Here is a 14,906-nt window from a genome sequence, read left to right on the forward strand (position 1 = left end):
TGCGATCAGCTTTGAGCTCTAAGAAAACCTGTCACAGATGGCGGCCCATTATCTCAGGCCAAAGTGGATGAGTGGTTTGAGTCCTCTGTGGACTCCTTCATTTAAATCTCCATATTGGCTCAAGCGTCCAGTCAGCAGACTGTTATTGCCAAATCTGTAAAGGAGCTATCCACTCAAGATAAGTGACTTCACTCCATTATTATGAGTTTATTTTCAGAGTACAAGACAAAGCAATAACCATTTAATGTCTTAAAAGAAAATGTTTCTCTGCCACCCTAATCCGCCAAATATCTGATCTGAATATAATACATTTCCAGCTAGAGAAATGTGAACAGCAAGCGATACTAAATTGATGGTTTCATGAGAAACGCGAGTTGCTCTCCTCTCATGCCCTCCATCACCGCTCGCTCTCTATTATTAGATCGGGGGGTCAGGTGTAAGGTGTCGAGGCTGAGCTTGTTGCACGCGCTCCGATCAATGGAGTCTGCGCACACATAGAGGATCGCTTTGCCAGAGCTTCCGAGCTTTAATGACTGCAATATCACACCATCTGTCACTCTGAGCGGCACGAGGCGGGAGGTCCGATTCTTTTGTTCAGGATTAAAGGCTGTAATTGTCAGCTCATATTCTGCGCTTCTTGCCAGTGTGTTGTGGATGCTATAGACAAGCACACCCCCTCAACACTACCGCCCTGACCATTCTTTCCATCAGCCCTCTCTTCATCATCTACGAGGTGGGACAGCAGCCGGGGATGGGGAGGAAATGTGTATACTTCCATTACTGCTCACGCTGTGAGTTCAATGACTTTGGCTCTGGAATCTACAGTACCCATCCTGCCACAAATTACTGTTTTTTTTCCCTTGAGTGCTATAAAGTTTCTTCATGCTGTCCCATTTTTAAGGTTTTTTGAATTAGATGACTTTGTCAGTCTGTCAAATTCCGGGTCATAATATTTTATAATGAAAAGTTCTTGTATAACTTATCTTTTACCGATTTTCTGTCAAGTCAGTGTCAGTTTCTAGTCAGTGTCAGGTCTAAATTTGACAAGAATATTGATGGGCTCCTGAGGGATTCGACGCTTGTGCTCACACATTTGTAATTGAAGCTGACTTTTTTTTTTGTTTTGTGAGAGAAGTGCTGCAAATGTGAATTTAATATTTGATTTAGCAAGTAAAAACATGATCTAGATCTCACATTGTTCAGTGTTACAAAAATGTTTTAAATGTCAAATAATTAATCAATTCTGCATATGAATACAAGAAGAACCTTGAACAGGTGAGATGTGAAAAAATGTTTTTTTATTGGATTTTGGACATTGTACACCAAACCAAACCTAATTACTTGCACTTGATCTTCATTCATCTCATACCTTTATGATTTCTTACATTCTCATCCCTTCCTTGCTTTCCGAAGAACCCAAAATATTGTATTTTTGACACATATCAAATAGAAAAAAATCAATGTAGTGTCTCATGCTCTTTGAAGATCTAGCCTTTCACTGTTGCACCATTTTTTACCAGGTTTATTCTGCCTTGTTTGTTTTGAAAGAATACTTGAGTTAAAAAAATACAGATTGATTGATTCAATGAAATAATGGGCAGCTAGATTATGTCTTGCTTCGTTTTATGTAATGATGCCACAGAACTCATTTGGTGCTTTTAATGCGTCTAGGACATTGAGTAGTTCAAAAAGCTCAAATCTGAGGTATGGCAGTATGTAAGACATGCTTTACCAAATATTAGTTCATACTTCTTTTAATGATTGCAGGATTTAAGCTCAAATATTAACAGCCTTTGCCTGAGAGGTGGAAATGAGAAGTAATGATTCCTCTTTTACTAAATGTTTGCCTACATAGAAAAAAGGCCCAGCACAGACCTAAATGTCATAGGCATGAGTAGAGTACTGAGATGTAGTATAAATTGTGACAGTCAGGATTGTACTGTTTTATTGGTGATCACCTTGGCTCCCAACATTCTGGGGACCTTTGTCAGATGGACTACTTATTTTTAATTCAGTCACTTGACCTTTTCCTCACAACTACTATATCAATGACTATCAGTGAAATAAATGTGTATGCCAAGTGTGCCCAAGCACACAATGAATTTGGTATGGTTTTAATACCAAGAAACAAAATCTTCTTGATTTCGAGAAAGAAAAAGACTTCTTGTAGAAATCTTGAAGAAAAAAAAATTATCATAATGCTATCAATCAAATAGAAATAAAAAATAAATTAGATTGTATTATATACATTGATAACGGCTATGTTGTTTGCCATTGCATTATACACTATCCTTATGAAAATACCAGAGATGCTTTAAAAACAAATAAACAATAATAATGCTAATGCAGTGTTAATTCTAATTATTAATCAGTCTCTATATGTGCTTAATTCAGCTACACTGCTACAGCGATTGCTGAATGTCTTTGTCCATTTTAGGGATTTCTTGGAACGTATTCCTCATGAGTCTCACTTTTGGACTTTCTGAACAAGGGCACACTCAGACGACGAGTATGAATGAAAGCTAAATTACATGTGAGAGCACCCCATAATTCTCACATTGTCCTATTTTGGGTAAAATAGAAAGAAGTATTGCTCTCTAAAGATATTTGAAGTAAACATGATAATCCATATGTTGTTATATGTACTATATAGCCTAAAAGCCCAGAGGGATGTACATATAATACATCACAAAAAGACATCGGCAGTTCAAGGCACAATAATGCAAGATTTGTAGATTAAATTATTCAGAAACCACAAGAACGTTAAATGTTTTTTTGACTTTAATAATACAGATAATCCGAATATTATCCCAAACATTTCCAAAAATGTTTAGATCCAGAGAAATCAGCAATTTTAACTAGAAACGGACCATGTCATTGCATCACCTGTCAACGACGCCATACAGCATATGGAAAGTATTTGCATCTGAAAAGTCACTTTTTCCACATTTTGTTGTTAAACCTTATTCCAAAATTGATTAAATTAATATATTTTTTTCTCAATTCTAAAAACAATATCCCATGATGACAACGTGAACATAAGTAAGATGCACATAAGATGTACATAAGTATTTGCAGCCTTTGTTCAATTCATTGCTAAAGCACCTTTGGCATCAATTACAGCCTTAAGGTTTTGAGTGTGATGCTACAAGCTTGGCACACCTATTTTTGGGCCGTTTCTTCTATTCTTCCTCCCAGGACCTTTCAAGCTCCATCATTTTCAAATCTCTCCAGAGATGTTCAATCAGATTCATTTTGGAATAAGGCTAACATAATATGTGAAAAAGTGTTCTGTTAATACTTTCCGGATGCACTGTATCTGTGTTACCCTCGATTTTCCTAGAAACCATGGACTCACCAAAGACACTTTAATATATTATATGTTTTATCAGACTGATGATCAGCTGTTTGGATACATTTATCAACAGAAGACAAATCATTTTTTTATAGCTCAACATGGTTAGTCATTGTTTGAATCACATTTTTTCTTGATGAGTTTCTTCCACCATGTTTTTATCATGCCTAAGAGACAACAGTATTTTGTAAAATTAATAGCTTTCTACATTATACATATTTGAATTGCATGTCATTTAGCAACACAAGTTATGCAGTTTTTAATATTAAATATTGTAATATCGATCTATTATTGCAAAGTGCAAAAAGTCTTGCATACCAGACACCGTGCGAACATACCGAGTTACATTATAACAATAACTACATTTGAGTGTGTTGAAAAATAACTTTCAACACACTCAAATGCAGTTACGATTGTTTTAACCATGTAAAACAGCACTGCCTTAATCACATTAAATACCAGAAACGGACCTTGTTCAGCTCACCCGGCTCTCAGCCTGCCCTGCTTTATACCACAGTAATGTTAATAAAACTTTAATACATTAGCTCATCCATGAACATGATTTCTGCACAGGTCAGTTGGAGTCCTTTTCACTGGATGTGGAGGTGAAGAAGACAAGTCTTGTAAATCCATGCTCATTCACTGCAACATCAAGCTACAGCTTTTTTTTTTTTTTTGAATAAGTGACTTCTAGCACTGAAAATTATATATTGTGCCTTTAATAGGTTAATGTACCATTTGCTGCCAAACCTGTAGTATCTGTAGGATAACTAGGATAGCGAAGGCGGGTGAAGAGGTTGGTGGTATTCCCCCCTTTCGCACACTGTTGATTGATTGGCAAGTCCCACAGACTGGGCTGATTGAGCTGTGCAGTGTGCACTGTGACTGCTAGTGTTTTATAACATGGCAACCCGAGTTACCACAATCTACTGTACGGTACACACCACAATCTACTGTACATTGGGATGTCACTGGATCATTTACATACCATATTATCATACATGTACTATTCATTTGAAATATTACGCGTATCACAAATAGGCTACTGGTATATTGCGTCACCTCTAATCAACAGGGTATATTATAATGAATTATGATATATCGCCAATTATGATATATCGCAACACCCCTTATGAGTCTGGAAGCTGTTAAAATTAGGAGGCAGAGAACCTGTATAAATATTACACTTAATAGTATTAGCAAAACAGAAGGTAACCAAGAATACTTTTGCTGTAGCTGATATTAAAGTGTGTATGAGGTGACCCTCTTTAGGGTTTACAATAATTACAACATATTTTGCTTAACTTGTTTGTTCTGCTTGCTGTGTGTTTGCATGTTTTCTTCAGAGGTGATATCAAACCCAAACAGTATGGCCTAGACACTTTTTAAACATAATATTAGTGACAGCCAGAGAACTCATTAGTTGAATAAAAAGTGAGCACGAATATAATACCAGCATAAATAAAAGCAGCAAACTGTCAATCAATAATAGTAGCACAGAACACTGTATAATAATTCCACACCATGGAACGCTTTATGGTAGTCTTTTTTTTGTTGTACTTATTTTTAATAGTATGAATGGCAATTTTGCATGGAAGAAAAACACTTTGTCAAAGGTTAAAAACTTCTCAAGAATAATATTGAGGAATAAATCTAATTAACAAACAAGCAGAGATGCAAAGAAGTCGTACAGAATTTAAAATGTGAGCAATTAACCTTTCTGTGAAGATTTGCTCTTTAAGAGGTCTTTGTATATAGTTTTATAAAGCATACTTTTGTTTACTTGGACAAAAACTGCTTTTCATTGAGGCCTTTATTCTCTTTTGTGCATATTCCTCAATTAATGTTTGTTCTTCTGATAAAGGTCCAAGTGTGTTGGGTTGGCGTCTGTGCGTTTGGACTTTGGCCACAACACATGCAGTGTGGGGAAACTGTGAGCCATGGGATTCTTGTCATGTGCAACTATTTCCAAGCCTCTTTGTTGGTGGCATTCAGAATTATTACACAACCTCAGGATTTTGTTCCTTTTTCACAGTGTTATTGCATTACTGCTATTTAATCTTCTCTGATCAACCTAAAACAACAAGTAACAGATTAACTCTTGAAAAAGGTCAAATGTCTATGTTTCTGTTTCTTGAATAAGCAATGTGCAATTCTTTCAAACCTTCTAGCTAATGTTTTTTTCTTCTTCTTCTTCTGCAAATTGCCCTCAAGCAAGGACCACTGTGGCACAAACACTCTATTCCAGACTCTTTCGGTTCTGATTGTTGCAGATTGTCTCTTGGCAGGGCTTTGTTTTCCCACTGATATTTTCCTCCATTTGCCCTCATTAAGGTGTCAACACCCCGAGTCCTTCACCATCTGCTGAATCTAGACTCAAAGGCCTGAGGTGGACGTCCCCTTCTGAGGTCAGAAAACCATCACCTTCTGTTTGGACATGCCCTCAGGACACAATAGTGAAATATGAACCTTGAGAGAAATTAAAAATGTTACCAACATGAGTACAACTTCTTGTTTTTTTTTAACTTCAACGCGCTCAACCTTTAGTTCCATTCTGTCACGTTTTGTGCTCCTTAAAGCTAATGGCTTTTCCCCACAACATCTGAAAGCTGAGCACATTTATTTTGGTACGAGCAGTGAGGTGCTGCATGGTCCAAGTACAGTTTCAGCACTGAGCCATTAGTGCACTGAACTCAGCAGAAAATATGGTATACATCGATTTATCAACACACTATTTTGCACAATTAGGTTTATTATTATAAAGTAAGAAAAAATACTGGAGAATTACTTTACATTTTTTGAAGAAGACATTCAAAGATCAAGTCACACTTACACTTAATTGTTACAAAGGATTAAGAAGAAATGCTGTTCTTTTACACTTAATTCAATAAATGTGTTTTTTTTAAGACAAGACCACAGGTGAATTATGTAAATAAATAACATATATCACCATACATCTCTACTTAATTGATTACATTAATAATTGCAAACATTATTTGTATAACAATATTTCTAAAATGGTTTAAATATCCAACTGAGGCATTATCTAATTAAATATGCAAGGATTTGCATGCATTTACAGAACAAAAAGCATTGCTAATTGTTTTTGATATATTAGTCAAAGGCTTTCACAGAGGGGATCTTGGATCTCTTTTTATCACCCCACAAATCAGAAAATACTGTCAACAGACATAATGCTTTTTTGTGGTGGGGGATAAAATGTATAAAATACATTTTAAAATATATATAAAATAAAATTAAAGTTTGTACGTGCTGCTGAAGTGGATATTTCTGACTCAGTGCAGGATAATTTTTTTTTTGAGAAAAAGGCCTCAAGCAAGGACCCCCTTCAGGTCAGAGGTCATGACTTGAGAAATCAACTTTTCATTCAGCCTTTGATATATAAATGTTCATCGTGATATAAGAATATCCTGTAAGTTTAAGAGCTGAAAACGTCCTTGTTAGTCAAAGAAAAGATTTTATCGTCCCCAGGCCCAGCCAACACTCAATCTTAGAATGTGCCAGGCTGTGACGTCTGAGCAGTGGTGGAGGAAGTACTGAATCTCAGGACTTAAGTAAAAGTACAAATAACCAGAGCCATATTTACTTTAGTAAAAGCAGAAGTACTACAATGACAATCCTACTTAAGTAAAATTAAAAAAGTACTTGATTTTAAATGTACTGTCTTTAAGGATTAAAAGTAAAAGTACTTGTATAACAATTTATTCTCTTATTGTCTATATTCTAATAATTAAAAAGATGAAAACAGTATGGGCTGTGGCATTTTAAGTTGTTTTTGGGTTACTGTAGGCTAATTGTGCTTATCATCTGTTGCCCAGTTTACATTCTGACTCACAATATCACGGTAATCTGCAGAGTTATATATATCAATATTCAGAAGTAATATTTTCATCATCTTTGATGTATTTAAATCTTCATATTTATGAGGATTAATCTTAAATATAGGATATGCTTCAGCTTTCCTTTTATATTCTTAAATTTGATCAATAAATTAAATTGGAATAACGCTATAGGGTTAAATTAAATAATTTACACTGACAAATTACAACTGCATTAAATAATGTTGAGATTGTTTTAAATATATATGTTTAATACAAATAAGAAACGTTGGAAAGAATGTTTAAACATGAAACTAAACTACGTGTAGGTGGCGGCACGTCTTAATGAGTGAGTCATTGAGTCGGTTCGTTCAAACGGCTGATTCGTTCATGAATGAGGCAGTCGTTTACGAACAGGTCGCTGAATCTTTGATTCAATCGATTCATTCAAATGCTGAATCATTCATTAACACTATTGCTGTGAGATGCGTTGGGGTTCTGATGTGGAAACGTAATGAAACTTCACTTTGCGCTTAGCTTAAACGATTTGCCAGGGAACAAATTTTAGATCCATGAGACCAAAGATCGCCCGTTACATACAAGACAAATTATAGTTTGAGACACCACAATGTCTCGAGTCGATATATAACATGTTATTAAGGGCGTGTTAACCGTACTTATTTTGAGCTATACACGTGTATGTCTACGCCGAAATGAATCATCAACTCAGCGTGTATACACTATCGTTATAAAAGATACACTTATAATTTACCATAATCGTCTTTGTGTAAACTACACAAACGCAAATTAGTGTAATGATAATCTGTGATGATTCAAGTCAGTTGAGATGTTAAATAAATCGTGATACACATTTTAAAATGCAGGGATGCTATAACTGTATCGTTATTGTGACCTCGCTTTACAGGCGATAGCAACAAGCAAGTTATAGCTATGTTATGGACTGTTTGTGCACACTGGAAGAAGAACGAATGTTTCAGTTTGTTCATATGGAATTGAGTGCAAACACGCCTGTGTGCATGCACTGTCAAACAGAAGCATGGCCATGGCAAGTGCATGGATGTTGACGTTAACTCATTCAAATCGGAGGCGTGGCGGCATTTTGACTTCCCGAAGACAAATAGTGTGAGGCTCTATATGTAAAAAAGATAATGGGCCAAACCTCTCACCGGCGAGAGGTGCATGTGTTTTCATGGCAACACATGAGGCTATTTTCTGTCGTAGGCTCATCAAGAGAAAGACCAGTGCGATCATGTATTACACAGACTGAAGAAAAAAGCTGGTGCAGAAGCAGGTGTTGTATATATCTGTCTCTAAATGTGTACATGGATTTTTTCATAATGTGTACATGGATAATTCATTAAAGGGGGGGTGAAACACTCAGTTTCAGTCAATCTCATGTCAATCTTGAGTACCTATAGAGTAGTATTGCATCCTTCATATCTCCGAAAAGTCTTTAGTTTTATCATATTTATAAAAGAAATATAGGCTGTACCGAGTCTTTCCGGAAAAAACCGAGCGCCTGGAGGCGTATCGTGTGGGCGGAGCTAAAGAATGACGAGTGCAAACAAAGCGGTGACGTCCTCAAGCGTGGAGAAACCCATCTATCTCAGCTAATACAGATAATGATCCACAATCAAATCTGAGGGAGAAATAAATTGAACAGGAGAAACGGCAACATCAGGACGTCCGTCTCTGTGGTATGTAAGTTACTGTATTTAATGGCCTCTCCACATTTCTGTGTGTTTACTCGCAGAGTATGAGGACATGATTCGGTTTATGGACTATTGTATGCGACTAGACCTTACAGAATACTGTAACGTTATACAGAGAACAACAATGGAGTAACCGTTAGCGCATTTGAATGACGAAGCACGCGATCGTGTCGTTTACTGATGTTTACTCATGCGACGGTAGCCAATAGCAGAGACATTTGAAGCAGTTTAAGTTAACTCACCGTCGAAGCTTTATCGCTGGGACCGCTCCGTCAGAAACACACTTCTTTGGTATGATTTGGTAAAGTCCTGTGACAGCAGTGGCGTGTAAATCCATTTTGAGACGCAACTGAAACGATGTTGTCAAGCTTCCCGTCATTTCTGCGTTCAAATCGGTTCAAATGCAGCGCTGCCTTCCCGGAATGCTGTGCTGAAGAGTTGAAGTCGCTCGACGTCACCCATAGGAATAAAGTGGAGCGCGGCGCCGTTCACGGACGACTGGATCTGCAGCTGAGAGACTGTTTACAGCGTGCTCTAGTCACGCGCGCGCGCACCCTACCGGGAGAAGAGCCCGTACGGCCCATACAAGGACCTTCCGCTCTTATTAACGTCAAATAGACCCATACTCGAAAAAAAACTCGCCGAAACTTGTGAGAAACCGGAAGGAGTATTTTTGACACAGAAATACTCCATCAAACGTCCAACATTAGTTTTTGAAACTTTGTCTATGTTTAGGATGGGAATCCAAGTCTTTAACAGTGGAAAAAGCTCAGTATGCATGAAACAGCATTTCACCCCCCCTTTAATGTATATGGCACATTTTTCAAAATGTGTTCTGTTTTGCTAACTCTTGCAAGTGTAATGATACAAATTATTACATAATATTAATATCTTGCCTTATAACAATGTAAAACTTGTGTCACTGCTGTACCTCAATTTTACTTTTTTTTATTAAACGTAACATATTTATAAACATAAATTTATTTCTGCTGTTATATGCTATCATATTAGATACATTTAAGTGTGTTTAAAATGATGTTATGATGTTAGTCTGTGCATTCGCCCGGTGGCTGCTATGACACTTGTTCACACTGCTAAGAGTAAAGTGTTTCTGCTAAAACCGGAAACCGAGGGTAACGCAGATCCTGATCCTTAGTTAAAATAGCAATTTTCTCACAATTTACAAATAGTTGGAAACGTGGGATATTGTAAGAACTCAACTGACCAAAATATATAACACTGGCCTTCTGGTTCTGTTACTGCAAAAATCCTACATAGTGCAGCTTTAACTCTATAAAAACACATTTTATTGTTTCTGGCCGTGATTCTAGGATACATTCAATATAGTGATCCAGTAATTGATTTTCACACAGCCCATGAAAAATCCTTCCGTGTCTCAGCTTGGATGTTTTTTTGCCGGGCATAGAACAGTGTGAAACCACAGTCATCTCAGCCAACTCCTGTGTAGTAGTGCTCCACACACAGCGTCCAGAATTAAACGAGAAGCATGTAGGCGTAATGCAAGCGGCAACACATAACATTCCAGATTTGCAGATTTTATAAAATCTAGTAGTCTATTTCATGAACTCCCAATACGAGTCCATCTAAAATAGACAGCAAAATTGTGAAAAAATTTCTCAACAAAAACCATGGCCAAGTGATATAGAGCCAAATCAACAACAATGATACAATTAATTGATGTATCGTTTGGAGTTGGACTCTTTTAGTAATGCTTTTGAGCATGTAAAACTACATATATATTTTTAAATTAATGCTATTTACCGTATTGTGAACAATTCTTTTTTTTTTTGTTTAAACAACAGCCTTCTCTCTCTCATTTTGCACTTTCTTACAATTGACGGCAAACTCACATTCAGATCTGCTTCCATCCAACATGTTATTTCCACCCCAGATAATCACTTTCACTTGGATGCATGTTAACAAAAAAAAAAGAAGAAGAAAGAAATATGTGTTACTACTTCCATTACGTCGTGACTATAAATTAGTGCTGATAAAAACAGTGAGTTATTCTTAATGTTTAATATGCACATACTGGTTATTACTGCATAAATAAATGTTGTTTCAGCCCTATTAGAGTAATTATGTTAAGTTTATGAAGTTGAGTGGATTATTTACTTGATTTTAATAGCAATTGTTTGCTTTTAAGTGATGTTTCACTGCTGTGGGGAGTCTGTGAGCAGTTTGGCGTCTTTGGATGAAAATGTTTCACATGTTCTCACCTTCTGGACTGAGCAGACTCTGGCCTGGTGTCTGTTTTTAACTATTCTGCTTGCCTCTTGTAGTCCCAGTGAATCCAGGGCAGACTTACCCCTTCTTTCAAAGCTTGTTAACACTGGGTGGGCAAATGCCATGTTGAGCAAGGAGTGCGTATACCTGCATTAATTAGCCATACTGTTCTGCTCTGGCGCTCTGCTAACCTCCGTGCTGGTCTTACCCCAGTTTGCTCTGTTCTTACCTCGAGTCAGTCTACTGTAAGTGGCAAGAACATAGTTCTAACACTTCAAAAAGGAGACTTGTGGTGTGAAAGGTGTAATTATCATTATGAACTTATGGCTTCTTCTTCTGACACGTGTATCTGTCAATAAAGAGACCTATTTGACACATGCAGTGTTGCTGGATGTCAGGAATCAGGCTGCAGGATTCTCTATACTGCTCTATCGACTTAAGATGAGTTTTTAATGCTGGTGGCTAATTTCACCATGCAGGTCTGAAGTGTAAAACACACTGGGTGGTTTGCTCTGCCAGCCATATTGTCTGTGTATGACAAACTTCTTTTGACAGGTCTAATAATAACCAGAAATGTCAGGCGTATTGTAAAAGTAGTTTCTCCAGATGACATGAGATTATTTTGACATGAGATAACAAAGCCAACATTGATGGAGCACTTACTTTGTGATGCACTCTGCTATTTAGCGAGTTGTTTTTTTGTGTCAGATTTCAGATTGTCATTCACACACACACACACACACACACACACAATCATTTTGACATTCTTTAATGTAGTTAAACGTATTGTATAATACATGCATTGTATTTTACTTTAGTTTTTGCTGTCTTGACCAAAATAGCATTTCTTTTAATTTTTTTTAACATATTGATACTGAAGTATTTGAACTATCTGAATATGAGTTTAACTTGAATTTGGAACAGTACATGATCCAGTTAAATTTTTTCACATTGTTCCAGCTATAACAGCTTCAACTCTTCTGGGAAGGCTTTCCACAAGGTTTAGGATTTCTGGGATTTTTGGACCATTCTTTTAGAAGCATATTTTTGAGGTCAGGCACTGATGTTGGATGAGAAGGCCTGGCTTGCAGTCTCTGCTCTAATTCATCCCAAAGGTGTTCTATCGGGTTGAGGTCAGAACTCAGGCCAGTCACACCAAACTCGCTCATCCATGTCATTACATACTTTGCTTTGTGCACTGGTGGAAACCCATTCCATGAAGCTCTCTACGCACTGTTCTGGAGCTAATATGAAGGCCACACAAAGTTTGGACATCTGTAGCTATTGACTTAAGAAAGTTCAGACTTCTGCACACTGTGCACCTTAGCATGCGCTGACCCCACTCTGTTATTTTTCATGGCCTACTACTTTGTGACACTTTGAGTTGTTGTTGTTCCCAATTGCTTCCACTTTGTTATAATACCACTAACAGTTCACCATGAAATATTTAGTAGTGAGGAAATTTCACAAATGGACTTGTTGCGAAGGTGTCAACCTATTATGCTACCACACTTGATTTCACTGAGCTCCTGAGAGCGACCCATTGTTTCACAGATGTTGGTAGAAGCATGGCCATGGAAGTGATTAGAACAAAGGTGTCCCAATAATTTTGGCAATATAGTGTATATGTAGATTCCACATTCACTCTGTCCATCACTCACTAACAAATCAATGAATTTTCATTGAAAAAATGTCACCAAATGTACAGCATATGGCTGAAAAAAAAAACACAGATATATACATTCCAGATGGATAGAGGACTGCCTTTCAGAGGCGAGAATGTGTTGGTTTGTTTTTTTGTGTCTAACTTAATATGCTATATCCATATGCAGAATTATCACATTAATAATAAACTAAATGCTGTGAAAATGATCTCCTAAGGTCTATTGCGGATATAGATATTCATACATGTGAATAACTAGGTTGTCGATGCACAGTCGACTTGCTCTCAAGTGGTCATGGACCGGATTTGAACCATTCCAATATGGTGGATGGCATACGAATGAGAGCCCATAAACAGACACTAATGAGGAATACGTGTGTGTGTGTGTGTGTGTGTGTGTGTGTGTGTGTGTGTGTGTGTATTTGGTCCAAGCACCAAAGGTTTTACATTATTTGTACTGATGATCATATTCATCTCCTCCTTCTCCTAAGAACATTTATTAATACATTGTCAAACATCAACGTTTACTAATACATTGTCAAAAGTTGTATGTGTTAACATTAATTATACCATGGTCTGTTTAAATACTCAATTCTGATTGGCTGGAAGGTGTGCAGTAAAACCGTTTAAAGCACATGTAGTTCCAGTCAGTTTGATTACAGATCGAAATGAATCTGCCACTATAAACATTGGTAACTATAGTAACACGTGCAGCACCGTGCCACGTCTTTAAAATTCTAACACATTGGGGTGGGGGGGGGATGGGGGGTTCTTCGCCTCTACGTCGTGCATTAAAATTCTTTAATGCATGGCTAGCCGATTATCCCTTACTTAATGCACTATGAACTAACATGAAAAAACAGTAAACGACTGTAATTTATTAACTAACATTAACAAAGATGAATAAATATCAAATCTTTTCATTGTTAGTTCATGTTATAATACAATTTAAATGATAATATATAACAACAGCTTGGAGAAACAATTAGAAAGCATAGACTATTCAGTGCATAAAACTCAAAATGTGTTTTTGGTTCTCAAAATGATGGAGCCGGTCACATATATCCTTCTAGTTACAAACCATGTGCATCTATTTTCACATCTCTATAGTCACAGACACGTTAGCAGAAACAAGCTGGCGCTGGGGCACAGTTTATCACAACAACATGCTTCCCCGCTCTCTATCTCACTCTCTCTCTCTCTCTCTCTTTCCTGCTCTCTATCTTGCTCTCTGAAGCTGAGGCAGCCTGTGGTGGTGTTTGCCATTTGATGTGGCTCCTCTGTTGAATTGGCAGAGAGGAGAATTCTCCTTCCCTGCAGGAGCATCAGACTCTGTATGCGTGGAGGAAAGCTCCAGCTGAGATACCGGCTCTTTGTAAAGAAAGATGGGAAAGGAACACATGCAGGAGGAAAGAGAGGCGCAAGAGAGGCTTCCATTTCAGAGATGCAAATGTAGATAGTGTGTTAAGGTTGCAGAGTTGGGAAAAGACTTTGAAACTATTTTTAAAAGGCAGTAGGAAAGGTGTCTTTATTTTAGTCAAGATGGAAGCCATTCTGTTGAGTGGCCCAGAGGTTGGGGACCCATGATGTGAGGACCCATGAGGATGTGGAATGCAAAATAGTGTTTTATTAAAAAAAACTCTCAATTTGTAACTTTATACAATTTGGCGAATTGGTGGATAAGTCTCGTTTGAATGTTTTTGTATAATCCACTGCCAGTGGACCTTCATTGTTTTTCAAAAAATTGGACTGGAAAAATATTCATTGTGTATACTGAAAAAAAATTACATAAACATTAAATTAATGTAAATGAAGGTAAATATTACTGATGTTGCGTTCTCTCATTATTCAAACACAGCTAAATCCAGGAAGCACAGACCTAATTAAAATACAAAGACAAGAAAACAGCACAACATAATCACATAACACATTTCAGATTATGCAATGTGTTTCTGCTAATAGCATATGGTGTTAGCACTGGAAATATCATGGATTTGCAGAGATACACATACTGAAAAATGTATATCTTTCATGGACTGCATTGGATGAAAGCGTGTGTCAAGACTATG

Source organism: Pseudorasbora parva, chromosome 1 (genome assembly GCF_024679245.1).
Source record: "Pseudorasbora parva isolate DD20220531a chromosome 1, ASM2467924v1, whole genome shotgun sequence".
Lineage (NCBI taxonomy): Eukaryota > Metazoa > Chordata > Actinopteri > Cypriniformes > Gobionidae > Pseudorasbora > Pseudorasbora parva.